This window comes from Halichoerus grypus, chromosome 8, assembly GCF_964656455.1.
Source record: "Halichoerus grypus chromosome 8, mHalGry1.hap1.1, whole genome shotgun sequence".
NCBI lineage: Eukaryota > Metazoa > Chordata > Mammalia > Carnivora > Phocidae > Halichoerus > Halichoerus grypus.
This window is the reverse complement of record NC_135719.1, coordinates 28,993,065-29,008,079: the sequence shown is the minus strand read 5'-3', so window position 1 is coordinate 29,008,079 and position 15,015 is coordinate 28,993,065. Positions and strand designations below refer to the sequence as shown.

Sequence of the window (15,015 nt, the reverse complement as noted above, 5' to 3'; positions counted from 1 at the left end):
CCGGGGTCAGGTGCCAGAGATAGAAACGCGCGGTCACAGGCCGGGTGAGCACGGAGTGCGGCCGGAGACCGGGGAGACGGGAGTGACTGACTGCTTTTCTCTGGGGGCTCACTGAGGAGCAGGGCCCCGAGTTCTCGGCTCCTCTGGGGCAGAGATTGGGAGGCTGCCATTTTCACTCTTGGCCTCCAAAGCTGTACGGAAAGCTTGCAGGGAACAAAAGCTCCCGAAAGCAAACCCGAGCGGATTACTTAGCCCGGACCCGGCAAGGGCGGGGCAATTCCACCTCTGGCAAAGACATTTGGGAACCATGGCAACAGGCCCCTCCCCCAGAAGATCCGCGAGAACAGCCAGCCAAGGCCAAGTTTACCCATCAATGAGAACGGCAGAACTCCAGCGTTAGGGCAATACTGCACATAGAATTCATGGCTTTTTTACCATGATTCTTTAGTCTTTCAAAGTTAATTTTTTTTTAACTGTCTTTTTTTTTTTTTTAATTTTTCTTTTTCCCTTGTTCAACCAACATCTTATCAATCCTTTTTTTAAAAAACACTTTTATTTTTCATTTTTAGAGTCATATTCTATCCCTTCATAGTAGTTACCCTTATTTTTGGCATATATATATATCAGTTGTTCTCTCTTTAAAATTTTGAGATAGTTTCTTCTAACAGATCAAAATATACCCTAAATCTCTAGTGTATGGTTTTGTTCTACTCTCCTGCCTGATCACATTCTCTCCCTTTTTTTTTCTTTCTTTTTTTTTTAAATCCTCTTTTCTTTTTTCAAACAACTTCTTATCAATTCCTTTTATAAAATTTTTTTATAATTTTCATTTTTACAGTCATATTCCATCCCTTCATCATATCAACCCTTATTTTTGTACATATATAAGTTTTTCTTTCTTTAAAATTTTGGGAGGCATTTTCTTCTAACAGACCAAAATACACCCAAAATCTAGTGTGTGGCACTGATCTATGTACCAGCCTGATCATATTTGATCATATTCTGTTTTTTTTTTTTGTATTGTTCTGTTTTTTTTTCTGTTTTTATCTTTTTCTTTTTCTTTTTCTTTTTTTTTTTCCTTTTTCTTTTTTCTTTCTTTCCCTTTCTTTTTCCCCCAGCTTCAGGTCTTTTCTGATTTGTTTAGAGTATATTTTCTGGGGACGTTGTTACCCTGTTAACATTTTGTTCTCTCATTAATCTATTCTCCTCTGGACAAAATGCCAATATGGAAAAAATCACCTCAACAAAAGGAACAAGAGGTAGTACCAACTGCCAGGGACCTACTCAATACGGACATTAGTACGATGTTGGATCTAGAGTTCAGAATCATCACTTTAAAGATACTAGCTGGGCTTGAAAAAAGCATGGAAGTTATTAGAGAAACACTTTCTGGAGAAATAAAAGAACTAAAATCTAACCAAGTCGAAATCAAAAAGTCTATTAATGAGGTGCAATCAAAAATGGGGGCACTAACTGCTAGGATAAATGAGGCAAAAGAGAGAATCAGTGATATAGAAGACCAAATGATGGAAAATAAAGAAGCTGAGAAAAAGAGAGATAAACAACTACTGGGTCACGAGGGCAGAATTCGAGAGATAAGCGATACCATAAGACGAAACAACATTAGAATAATTGGGATCCCAGAAGAAGAAGAAAGAGAGAGAGGGACAGAAGGTATATTGGAGCAAATTATAGCAGAGAACTTCCCTAATTTGGGGAAGGAAACAGGCATCAAAATCCAGGAAGCACAGACAACCCCTCTCAAAATCAATAAAAATAGGTCAACACCACGACATCTAATAGTAAAACTTACGAGTCTCAGAGACAAAGAGAAAATCCTGAAAGCAGCTCGGGAGAAGAGATATGTAACCTACAATGGTAGAAACATTAGATTGGCAACAGACCTATCCACAGAGACCTGGCAGGCCAGAAAGGACTGGCATGATATCTTCAGAGCACTAAACAAGAAAAATATGCAGGCAAGAATACTATATCCAGCTAGGCTGTCATTGAAAATAGAAGGAGAGATAAAAAGCTTCCAGGACAAACAAAAACTAAAGGAATTGGCAAACATGAAACCAGCCCTACAAGAAATCTTGAAAGGGGTCCTCTAAGCAAAGAGAGAGACTAAAAGCAACATAGACCAGAAAGGAACACAGAAAATACACAGTAACAGTCACCTTACAGGCAATACAATAGCACTAAATTCATATCTTTCAATAGTTACCCTGAATGTAAATGGGCTAAATGCCCCAATCAAAAGACACAGGCTATCAGATTGGATTAAAAAACAAGACCCATCGATATGCTGTCTGCAAGAGACTCATTTTAGATCCAAAGACACCCCCAGATTTAAAGTAAGGGGGTGGAAAACCATTTACCACACTAATGGACACCAAAAGAAACCTGGGGTGGCAATCCTTATATCAGATTAGATTTTAAACCAAAGACTGTAATAAGAGATGAGGAACGACACTATATCCTACTTAAAGGGTCTATCCAACAAGAAGATCTAACAATTGTAAATATCTATGCCCCTAACATGGGAGCAGCCAATTATATAAGGCAATTAATAACAAGAGCAAAGAAACACATCGACAACAATACAATAATAGTGGGGGACATTAACACACCCTTCACTGAAATGGATAGATCATCTAAGCAAAAGATCAACAAGGAAATAAAGACTTTAAATGACACACAAGACCAAATGGACTTCACAGACATATTCAGAACATTCCATCCCAAAGCAACGGAATACACGTTCTTCTCTAGTGCCCATGGAACATTCTCCAGAATAGATCACATCCTAGGTCATAAATCAGGTCTCAACCGGTACCAAAAGATTGGGATCAATCCCTGCCTATTTTCAGACCACAATGCTTTGAAACTAGAACTCAATCACAAGAGGAAAGTCGGAAAGAACTCAAAAACATGGAGGCTAAAGAGCATCCTACTAAAGAATGAATGGGTCAACCAGGAAATTAAAGAAGAGTTAAAAAAATTCATGGAAACCAATGAAAATGAAAACACAACTGTTCAAAATCTTTGGGATGCAGCAAAAGCAGCCCTAAGAGGCAAGTATATAGCAATACAAGCCTTTCTCAAGAAACAAGAAAGGTCTCAAGCACACAACCTAACCCTACACCTAAAGGAGATGGAGAAAGAACAGCAAATAAAGCCTAAACCCAGCAGGAGAAGAGAAATAATAAAGATCAGAGCAGAAATCAATGAAATAGAAACCAAAAGAACAGTAGAACAAATCAACGAAACTAGGAGCTGGTTCTTTGAAAGAATTAACAAGATTGATAAACCCCTGGCCAGACTTATCAAAAAGAAAAGAGAAATGACCCAAATCAACAAAATCATGAATGAAAGAGGAGAGATCACAACCAACACCAAAGAAATACAAACAATCATAAGAACATATTATGAGCAACTATATGCCAGCAAATTAGATAATCTGGAAGAAATGGGTGCATTCCTAGAGATGTATCAACTACCAAAACTGAACCAGGAAGAAATAGAAAACCTGAACAGACCTATAACCACTAAGGAAATTGAAGCAGTCATCAAAAATCTTCCAACAAACAAAAGCCCAGGGCCAGATGGCTTTCCAGGGGAATTCTACCAAACATTTCAAGAAGAATTAATACCTATTCTTCTGAAAATGTTCCAAAAATAGAAATGGAAGGAAAACTTCCAAACTCGTTTTATGAGGCCACCATTACCTTGATCCCTAAACCAGACAAAGACCCCATCAAAAAGGAGAATTACAGACCAATATCCCTGATGAACATGGATGCAAAAATTCTCACCAAAATACTAGCCAATAGGATCCAACAGTACATTAAAAGGATTATTCACCACGACCAAGTCGGATTTATCCCTGGGCTGCAAGGTTGGTTCAACATCCGCAAATCAATCAACGTGATACAATACATTAACAAAAGAAAGAACAAGAATCATATGATCCTCTCAATAGATGCAGAAAAAGCATTTGACAAAGTACAGCATCCTTTCTTGATCAAAACTCTTCAGAGTATAGGGATAGATGGTACATACCTCAATATCATAAAAGCCATCTATGAAAAACCCACAGCAAATATCATTCTCAATGGGGAAAAACTGAGAGCTTTCCCCCTAAGGTCAGGAACGTGGCAGGGATGTCCACTATCACCACTGCTATTCAACATACTATTAGAAGTCCTAGCCACAGCAATCAGACAACAAAAAGAAATAAAAGGCATCCAAATCCACAAAGAAGGAGTCAAACTCTCACTCTTTGCAGATGATATGATACTTTATGTGGAAAACCCAAAAGACTCCACCCCAAAACTGCTAGAACTCATACAGGAATTCAGTCAAGTGGCAGGATAGAAAATCAATGCACAGAAATCAGTGGCATTCCTATACACCAACAACAAGACAGAAGAAAGAGAAATTAAGGAGTCGATCCCATTTACAATTGCACCCAAAACCATAAGATACCTGGGAATAAATCTAACCAAAGAGGCAAAGGATCTGTACTCAGAAAACTATAAAATACTCATGAAAGAAATTGAGAAAGACACAAAGAAATGGAAAAACGTTCCATGCTCATGGATTAGAAGAACAAATATTGTGAAGATGTCAATGCTACCCAGAGCCATCTACACATTCAATGCAATCCCCATCAAAATACCATCCACTTTTTTTCAATGAAATGGAACAAATAATCCTAAAATTTGTATGGAACCAGAAAAGACCCCGAATAGCCAGAGGAATGTTGAAAAAGAAAAGCAAAGCTGGTGGCATCACAATTCCAGACTTCCAGCTCTATTACAAAGCTGTCATCATCAAGACAGTATGGTACTGGCACAAAAACAGACACATAGATCAATGGAACAGAATAGAGAGCCCAGAAATGGACCCTCAACTCTATGGTCAACTAATCTTTGACAAAGCGGGAAAGAATGTCCAATGGGAAAAAGACAGTCTCTTCAACAAATGGTGTTGGGAAAATGGGACAGCCACATGCAGAAGAATGAAACTGGACCATTTCCTTACACCACACACAAAAATAGACTCCAAATGGTTGAAGGACCTCAATGTGAGACAGGAGTCCATCAAAATCCTTGAGGAGAACACAGGCAGCAACCTCCTCGACCTCAGCCACAGCAACTTCTTCCTAGAAACATGGCCAAAGGCAAGGGAAGCAAGGGCAAAAATGAACTATTGGGACTTCATCAAGATAAAAAGCTTTTGCACAGCAAAAGAAACAGTCAACAAAACCAAAAGACAGCCAACAGAATGGGAGAAGATACTTGCAAATGACATATCAGATAAAGGGTTAGTATCCAAAATCTATAAAGAACTTATCAAACTCAACACCCAAAGAACAAAGAATCCAATCAAGAAATGGGCAGAAGACGTGAACAGACATTTTTCCAAAGACATCCAAATGGCCAACAGACACATGAAAAAGTGCTCAACATCGCCCAGCATCAGGGAAATCCAAATCAAAGCCTCAATGAGATACCACCTCACACCAGTCAGAATGGCTAAAATTAACAAGTCAGGAAATGACAGATGTTGGCGGGGATGCAGAGAAAGGGGAACCCTCCTACACTGTTGGTGGGAATGCAAGCTGGTGCAACCACTCTGGAGAACAGTATGGAGGTTCCTCAAAAAGTTGAAGATAGAGCTACCACATGATCCAGCAATTGCACTACTGGGTATTTACCCCAAAGATACAAATGTAGGGATCCGAAAGGGTACGTGCACCCCAATGTTTATAGCAGCAATGTCCACAATAGCCAAATTGTGGAAAGAGCCAAGATGTCCATCGACAGATGAATGGATAAAGAAGAAGTGGTATATATATACAATGGAATATTATGCAGCCATCAAAAGGAATGAGTTCTTGCCATTTGCAACGACGTGGATCGAACTGGAGGGTGTTATGCTGAGCGAAATAAGTCAATCAGAGAAAGACATGTATCATATGACCTCACTGATATGAGGAATTCTTAATCTCAGGAAACAAACTGAGGGTTGCTGGAGTGGGGTTTGGGGTGGGAGGGATGGGATGGCTGGGTGATAGACACTGGGGAGGATATGTGCTATGGTGAGCGCTGTGAATTGTGCAAGACTGTTGAATCACAGATCTGTACCTGTGAAACAAATAATACATTATATGTTAAGAAAAAAAAAAAAGAAGATAGCAGGAGGGGAAGAATGAAAGGGGGGAAATCGGAGGGGGAGACGAACCATGAGAGACGATGGACTCTGAAAAACAAACTGAGGGTTCTAGAGGGGAGGCGGCTGGGAGAATGGGTTAGCCTGGTGATGGGTATTAAAGAGGGCACGTTCTGCATGGAGCACTGGGTGTTATGCACAAACAATGAATCATGGAACACTACATCAAAAACTAATGATGTAATGTATGGTGATTAACATAATAATAAAATTTTTTTAAAAAAAAAACAAAAACAAAACTTCAAATTGCTCAAAACACCTCATGAAGAGAAAATCTTAAAAATAGACATGAAAAAAGACTTGTCATATACACAGGAACAAAAATCAGGATGATGATAAATTTCTCATTAAAAAAACAAAAACAAAAACAAGGAAAGCAATAATACAGGGAAAATCTTTAAAGCACTGAAAGTAAAAACTGTCATCCTATATCCAGACAAAATACATTTCAAAATTGAAGAAAAAATAAGTACATTTTCAGACATATAAATCCAAAATAATTCATTATCACAAAACAAGGAAATCCAACAGGCAGAAGAAAGATAGAAATATGGATCTACACACAGAATGAAGAGACCAGAAATGATAACCACATTAGGTAAATATACAAGATTATTTCTTATTATTTATATCTATTTAAAAGAAAATTGTTTGAACAACAGTAATAGTAATGTACTGTGGGGTTTATAATATATATAAAATCATATGGATAACAGTAATAGCACAAAGGCCAGGATAACTAAAAAATATACTGTTGTACGGTTCTTACGCTCTACTTGAAGTGTTATAAGATCACATGAAGATATACTGTGGTAAGTTAAAGATGTATTCTATAAATCCTAAAGCAACCACCAAACAATAACATAAAGAGCTATAACTAATAAGCCAACAGATGTTAAAGTGGAATCATAAATAACACTCATTTTACCTAAGAAGAAATAGGAAAAAGGGGAACAAAGTACAGAAGAGATAAACAGAAAAGAAGAGCAAGATTTAAAGTTAATTATGCCAATTATCACACTAGCTTTAAAGGGTCTGACCACTCTGATTAAAAGTTGGGGATTAGCAGATTAGATAAAATGTTCAAGATCTAACTGTATGTTGTCTACAAAAAAAAACAAAAGAGAGAGAGAGAGACAAAGAGACTGCATTTTACATACAAAGATACAAATCATTTAAAAGAAAAAGGATAAAAAATTGTACATCATATTAAAAATAATTAAATAGTACTAAATTTGCTCATTTAATATCAGAAGTAGTCAATTTTGGACCACAGAATATTGCTATCAAAAATAAGCTTAATTCACAATGATAAAGGGGTCAATTAAAGAGGACATGACAATCCTAAATATGTATGCAACCACCAATTCAAAATACTTGAAGTAAACACCAATAGAACTGCAGGGAGAAATACACAAATCTATTATTACAGTCAGAGATTTAAATAATTATTAATATTTATTAATTCTTAAGAATTAATAGAGGGGCGCCAAAGCTGGCTCAGTCAGTAAAGCATGTGACTCTTGATCTTGAATTCAAGCCCCACATTAGGTGTAGAGATTACTTAAAAATAAGAATAAAAGATTATTAAAAATGAGAATAAAAATAAGAATTCATAGAACAAATAACAGGAACTCAGTAACAACACAGAAGACTTTAATACACTGAACCAACTTTTCCTAATTGACATACAGAACATTCCAATAACCAACATTAGAATATTTTTTTCATGTGCAACAGACACAATATTAACCAAGATAGAACATATTCTGGGCTCTAAAACAAGTCTCAATAAATTCAAAAGGATTTAAGTCAAACAAAGTATGTTCTCTAACCATAAGCAATTAAACTAGAAATCAATAATAGAAATATCTCTGAGGGAAAAAAATTCCTAAATATTGGAAACTAATTTACACACTTATAAATAACACATAGGTCAAAGAAAAAAATCAGAATGGAAATTAGAAAGTATTATGAAATGAATGCAAATGAAAATGCAACATGTCAAATTTGTGGGCTTCCACTTCAATTATGTTAGAAAAAGAAAAGGTCTCAAATCAATGACCACAGAGTCCACCAGTAAGAAAAAAGAGCAAACATAATAGAATATATACAGAAAAAAATGGAATTTAAAAGTAGAAACTAATGGGGGCGCCTGGGTGGCTCAGTTGGTTAAGCGACTGCCTTCGGCTCAGGTCATGATCCTGGAGTCCCGGGATCGAGTCCCGCATCGGGCTCCCTGCTCAGCAGGGAGTCTGCTTCTCCCTCTGACCCTCCCCCCTCTCATGCTCTCTCTCTATCTCATTCTGTCTCTCAAATAAATAAAATCTTAAAAAAAAAAAAGTTTAAAAGTAGAAACTAATGTAACAGAAAACCAACCAAAAAAAAAAAAAAAAAAACAAATCAATGAAATCAAAAGTCAGGTCTTTTAGAAACTCAATAAACTGATAAACCTCTAGCCAACTGATCAGAAGGAAAGAAGGTGCAGATTACTACCTTCAAGGATGAAACATGTGACATTACTACAGATTCTATAGGTTCAAAGAAATATATGGATTATTAATAACAATTTTATATCAATAAATTTGACAAGTTAGATGAAATGGGCAACTTTTTGAAATATATAACTAGAAACCTCACTCAAGAAGAAACAGATAGCATGAATTGTCCTTTATCAAGGAAATTAAAATTATACTCAACATCCTTAAAAAGCAAACAAGTGAAAAAATGCCTACCAGACCCAAATATCTTCACTGAGGAATTTAAGCAAGAAATAATATTAATTCTACATAAACTACAAACTCTTACATAAAATCAAAGAGAAAGGAATACTTCCCAATTCATTCCATGAGACCAGAATTACTCTGATATGAAAACCAGGAGAAGACATTACAAGAAAAGAAAACTACAAAGCAATGTCTTTTGTGAATATAAACACAAAATCCCTGGACAAAATACAAGCAAACTGAATCAACATGTGAAAGAGAGCAAATGCATGGCCAGTTTGGATTTATCCTAGCAGTGCATAGTTGATTTAACATCTGAAAATCAATTAATTAATATACCATGCATTCCAGTCATTTCACACTTAGGTATTTATTTACCCAAGAGAAATCAAGGCATATATATCCATATAAAAATATGTACATGAATTTTTATAGCAGCTATATTTATAAAAGCCAAAACCTATAAAGTCCAAAATCCTCACCAATGATTGAATAAACAGACTGCAGTATATTTATACAATGGAATATTACTCAACAATAAAATGGAATTAACTAGTGATACATGCAACAACATAAATGAATCTCAAAATAATTATGCCAAGTTAAAGAAACAGAATTTTATTTAAATTCTACAAAACACAAACTAGTGTATAGTGACAGTCGATCAGTGGTCGTCTATGGATAGGGGCAGACTGGAGACGTGAGGGAGCGAATGATCATAAAGTGGCATGAAGAAATTTGAGGGGATGACATGTATATATTCACAATCTTGATTATGGTGGGCGCCTGGGTGGCTCAGTCGTTAAGCGTCTGCCTTCGGCTCAGGTCATGATCTCAGGGTCCTGGGATCGAGCCCCACACCGGGCTCTCTGCTCCGCGGGAAGCCTGCTTCTCCCTCTCCCACTCCCCCGCTTGTGTTCCCTCTCTCGCTGTGGGTCTCTCTCTGTCAAATAAATAAAATCTTTAAAAAAAAAAAACCTTGATTATGGTGATAGTTTAACAGGTGTATTCATATGTTAAAACATATCTAATTAACATATCTAATATGTTAAAACATATCTTCAAATGTATACATATCATAATGTCAGTTGTGCCTCAATAAAGCTATTTTATAAAGAAAATAATAATAACCAACTTTAAAAAGGCCAGGATGCTTTTGGAAATACGTGTCGTGGTGGCTGCATGTTTGCACCAACCAAAACCTGGCACCATTGGCACCACAGAGTGAACACAACACAGAAGCCATATGCCATCTGCTCTGCCCTGGCTGCCTCAGCCTTACCAGTGCTGGTCATGTCTAAAGGTCATCCTATTGAGGAAGTTCCTGAACTTCCTTTCATGGCTGAAGATAAAGTTGAAGGCCACAGGAAGACCAAGGAGGCTGTTTTGCTTCTTAAGAAACTTAAATGATATCAAAAAGGTCTATGATATCAATGGAATGATATAAAAAAGGTCTATGTATCAAAAAGGAATATCAAAAAGATCTATGCCTCACAGCGAATGAGAGCTGGCAAGGGCAAAACGAGAAACCATCATTGTCTCTAGTGCAGGGGACCCTGCATCATCTACAATGAAGACAACAGTATCATCAAGGCCTTCAGAAACATCCCTGGAATTACTTTACTTAATGTAAGCAAACTGAAGATTTTGAAACTTGCTCCTGGTGGGCATGTGGGACATTTCCGCATTTGGACTGAAAGAGCTTTCCACAAGTTAAGATGATCTGTATGGCACTTGGTGGAAGGCTGCCTCCCTCAAGAGTAACTATAACCTTCCCATGCATAAGATGCTTAATACCGACCTTAGCAGAATCTTGAAAAGCCCAGAGATTCAAAGAGCCCTCCGAGCATGACGCAAGAAAATTCATGGCAGAGTCCTGAAGAAGAATCCACTGAAGAACCTGAGAATCATGTTGAAGCTAAACCCATATGCAAAGGCCATGCACCAGAACACCATTCTTCACAAGGCCAAAGAATTACAAACTGTGGATGGATAAGGCAGCAGCAAACTTAGAAGCCAAATCAGATGAAAAGGGGGTTCCAGGCAAGAAGCCTGTGGTAGGGAAGAAAGGAAAGAAGGCTACTGGTGTGAAGAAGAAGAAACCTTTGGTGGGAAAAAAGTCTGCAGCTACCAAGAAACCAGCAGCTGATAAGAAGGCTGCAGAAAAGAAACACACCACGAAAGACAAGAAGTCTGATGCCTAAAAACTTACATTTGTTTATTCCATAAAAGTCAAATAATTTGGACAGCTAATTCTGAATAAAGACCTGATCAAAGACAGTGAGAAAAAAACAATATCAAATATCCCCAAATTGATCTATAGATTCAATGTAATTCCAAATAAAATTCTAGAAAGCTTTTTAAAAGAAATTGACAAGTTAATATTAAAATTTATATGAAAATACAATAGACTTTTATAAAACTAAACAAGAAAAAAATTTGGAATACTTACTCTATCTGACTTCGAGACTTCATATAATACAACACTAATCAAGGCAGTGTGGCACTGGCATCAATATAAATGGAACACAGTCTATACCTATGTGTATAGAACAGATCTGAGTTCTGACACTGGTTCCAAGGCAATTAAATGTGGAAAAAAATATTTTGAATAAAGGATGTTAGAACAATTGGAAAACTACTAGCAATAAAATAAACATTAACCATTACCTCACACCATAAAAAAAATGAACTCCAAATGGATTATACACCTAAAATGAAAACCCAAAGCTATAAAACTCCTAGAAGAAAACAGAAAATCTATGTGGTGTTAGGGTAGGGAAAGTTTTCTTAGATGCAACACAAAATGTAAAATTGTAAAATATAAATACATACATGCATGCAAAAATGCATAAGTAAATAGAATTTAACCAAAATAAAAAAGTTTTGCTCTCCAGAGAGCAAAGAAAATTACTGGAAAATTAGAAAGGCAAGCCATAAGCTGAGAGAAAATATTTCCAAAAATGTATGACAAAGGACTTGTATTCAAAAGATAGAAAGAGTTCTTACAAAACAATAACAAAATACAAACTAATAATAATGTAAGGAAAATATTTGATCAGGCACTTCACAAATAAAAAAATATAAATAGCCAATAAGTACATAAAAATATGCCTAATAATGTTATTTTTTCAGGAAAATATAAATTAAAGCCATAATAAGATACCACTCCCTTACCATTAGAACTACTAAATGTTATAACAAATAAAAATTAAAATTAAAAAACACTGACTTTACCAAGTGTTATGAGAATATGAATAAATTGAGATATTCATGCACTGGTGGAAATATAAAATGATACTAGTCCTTTGGAAAATAATTTGGTTTCCTAAAAATTTAAACATACACCTACTATATGAGCCAACATTCTACTTATGATTATTTATCCAAGAGGAATAAAATCATATGATCACACAAAGATCTATAGATAAATGTATATAACATTTTTATCTGTAATAGCTAAATACTGGAAATAAATGCCCATTTTGAGTTGGGCAAGTGAATGGATAATAATTTGTGGAATATCTATACAATGGAATATTACTCAGTAACTTATGCAACACAAGTGAATCTCAAGATAATTATGCTGAGTGAAAAAAGCAAGGTAAAATGAACATTGTAAATGCATATATAAATTCAAGAAAATGCAAACTGACATGCAGTGACTGAATGAAATTAGTGGTTGCATGGAGATAGTGGTGGAGGGAGAATTTTGGGGGTAATGAAAAATTTGTTATTTTATTTGTGGTAGTGGTTTCATAGATGTATGTTTTTATGTCAAAACTGACTGTAAGTACATGTATGTTATATTTCAATTTCATTTTAAGTACATGTACTTTAATGTACTTCAATTATTCCTCAATAAGAAAACAAAATTCTATTCATAAAAATAACACAAAGAGCTCCCAATGGCCAAAGTGGAACAATTAGAGAAACAAAATAGTTTTGGATTATAGCCAAACATATAAAATGTGTCCATGTGTCCACACAGACTTAAATGAATTAATTATTGAAAGAGAAGAGAAAAATATTCTGTGCAGAAGAATTCTAAATAATTTATGTAGATACTCTACCCTCAAAGAAGTATAGCTCTCCACTCCTTACATGTAGACTGTACATAATAAATTTCTTCCAAAAAGTACAGTATGAAGAGAGAGAAAAAAATCAGTAACTTTAAGTGGGGAAACCTGACAAATGCTATCTCAGCCAGGTGATCAAGGTCAACATTAACAGTGATAAACCATGTTGATATTACATTCCCTTGATAAGATATAATGAGAATGGTACTTTATCACTGTGCTTTTTCTTTAAAAATCCATATCCCCATTCTATTTGGGAGGGAAAATAAAAACAGGCAAGTTGCAATAGAGAATCATGCTATAAAATACTTGACCAGTGCTCCAAACAGTCAAAGTCATGAAAAACAAGGAAAGTCTGAGAAACTATCACAAGCAAGAGAAACCTAAGGAGACCTGAAAATTAAATATAATGTGGCATCCTGTGGTCACATGGGATCTTGGAACTAAGAATAAATAAATAAACTATGGACTTCAACTAAAAAGAATATATCAATATCTGCTTATTTATAAGAAATGCTCCATATTAATATAAGATGTTAATAATAGAGGAAACTGAGTTTGTAGTGTATGGGAACTACAGTAATTCATGTGTCCAAAATGAACTCATAAAAGAAGTAAAAATGAATGATAATGAAAGCACAATATATCCAAATATGGGGATTGCTGCCAAGTATGTATTTAGAATAATATGTATCAGTTTAAATATTTATATTATATAAAGTTCTTTTTAAATTACAAAAAAAGAGTAAATAAAATCTAAATGAGGTGGAAGGAAGGGAACAATACTGATAAGAGCAGAAAGCAATGAAACAGAAAATGGACAATTGGAAAAGCTAGCTCTATGAAAAGATTTTAAAAATGATAACCCCTGTGAGATAGATCAAGACAAAAAAAGTGAAAAAACAAAAATTACCAATATCAGTAAGGAGAGAGACATCACTACAGATCCTACAGACATAAACAAGATAGTAAGGAAATATTATCAACTCTTTTTTTTGCAAACAAATTCAACTGAGATGAAACTCTTTGTAAGGTAAAAAAATTTACATAATAAGAAATACAAAGTCTGGAATTATTGGATCAGATGATATTTCTAATTTTTTTGAGGAAACTCCATATAAATATAGAAAACAAACTGATGGTTGCCAGAGGGAAAGGAGGGATGAGTAAACTGGGTATGGCTTCATAAGAGCTAGAACAAAGCAAAATATATGTTTACCACTTTAATTCAGTATAATACTAAATTTTCAAGCCAGTGTATTAAGACAAAAAAAAAGAAATAGCATAAATAGTGGAAATAAAAAATAAAATTGCCTTTAATCACAAATGACACACAATCACCTTTGTAGAAAATCCTAAGAAATCCATGACAAGAAGAAAAAAATAAAAATAAAAATGAGTGAATTTAGCAAGGTTGCAGTACACAAAGTCAATATACAAAATCAAGTGTACTCTTTATACTAATAACATTCAATTGAAAAATTAATGTTTATATACCACTTACAGTAGTTAGGGATAGTTAGAAATAAATAATTATAGTAAATTTTTAAAAAATATGTGTAAGATCTGTATGCTGAAAGATCTGTAGCATTTTTGAAAGAAATTAAAGAAAACATTAATAAATATATTATATATCATATTAATGGGTTGGAAGATTCAATATATTTAAGATGACATTTTTTCCTTCAAAGTAATCTGTAGAATTAAAGGCAACGCCAATAAAAATCCTAGCAGTATTACTGTAGAAATTAACAAACAGATTCTCAAATTATAAAGAAATGCAAAAGACCTAGGATGGGCAAAATAAAATCTTTAATTAGAAAAAAGAGTTTTCCAGGACAATAAAAATGTTTTATTTCTTGATAGGGGTGTGGGTTAAATGGGTTTATACATTTGGCAAAATGCATTTAACCATATATGTATGAACCAGCACAGTATTTGCACTGTAAAAATTAACAAATGAAAAGCAA

At 35.0% G+C, this 15,015-nt stretch overlaps 1 pseudogene; it reads left to right on the top strand.

The window, feature by feature from the left end:
- Nucleotides 1-10,011: 10,011 nt before the first annotated feature.
- Nucleotides 10,012-11,170, top strand: LOC118528053 (large ribosomal subunit protein uL4-like; annotated as a pseudogene).
- Nucleotides 11,171-15,015: the final 3,845 nt, after the last annotated feature.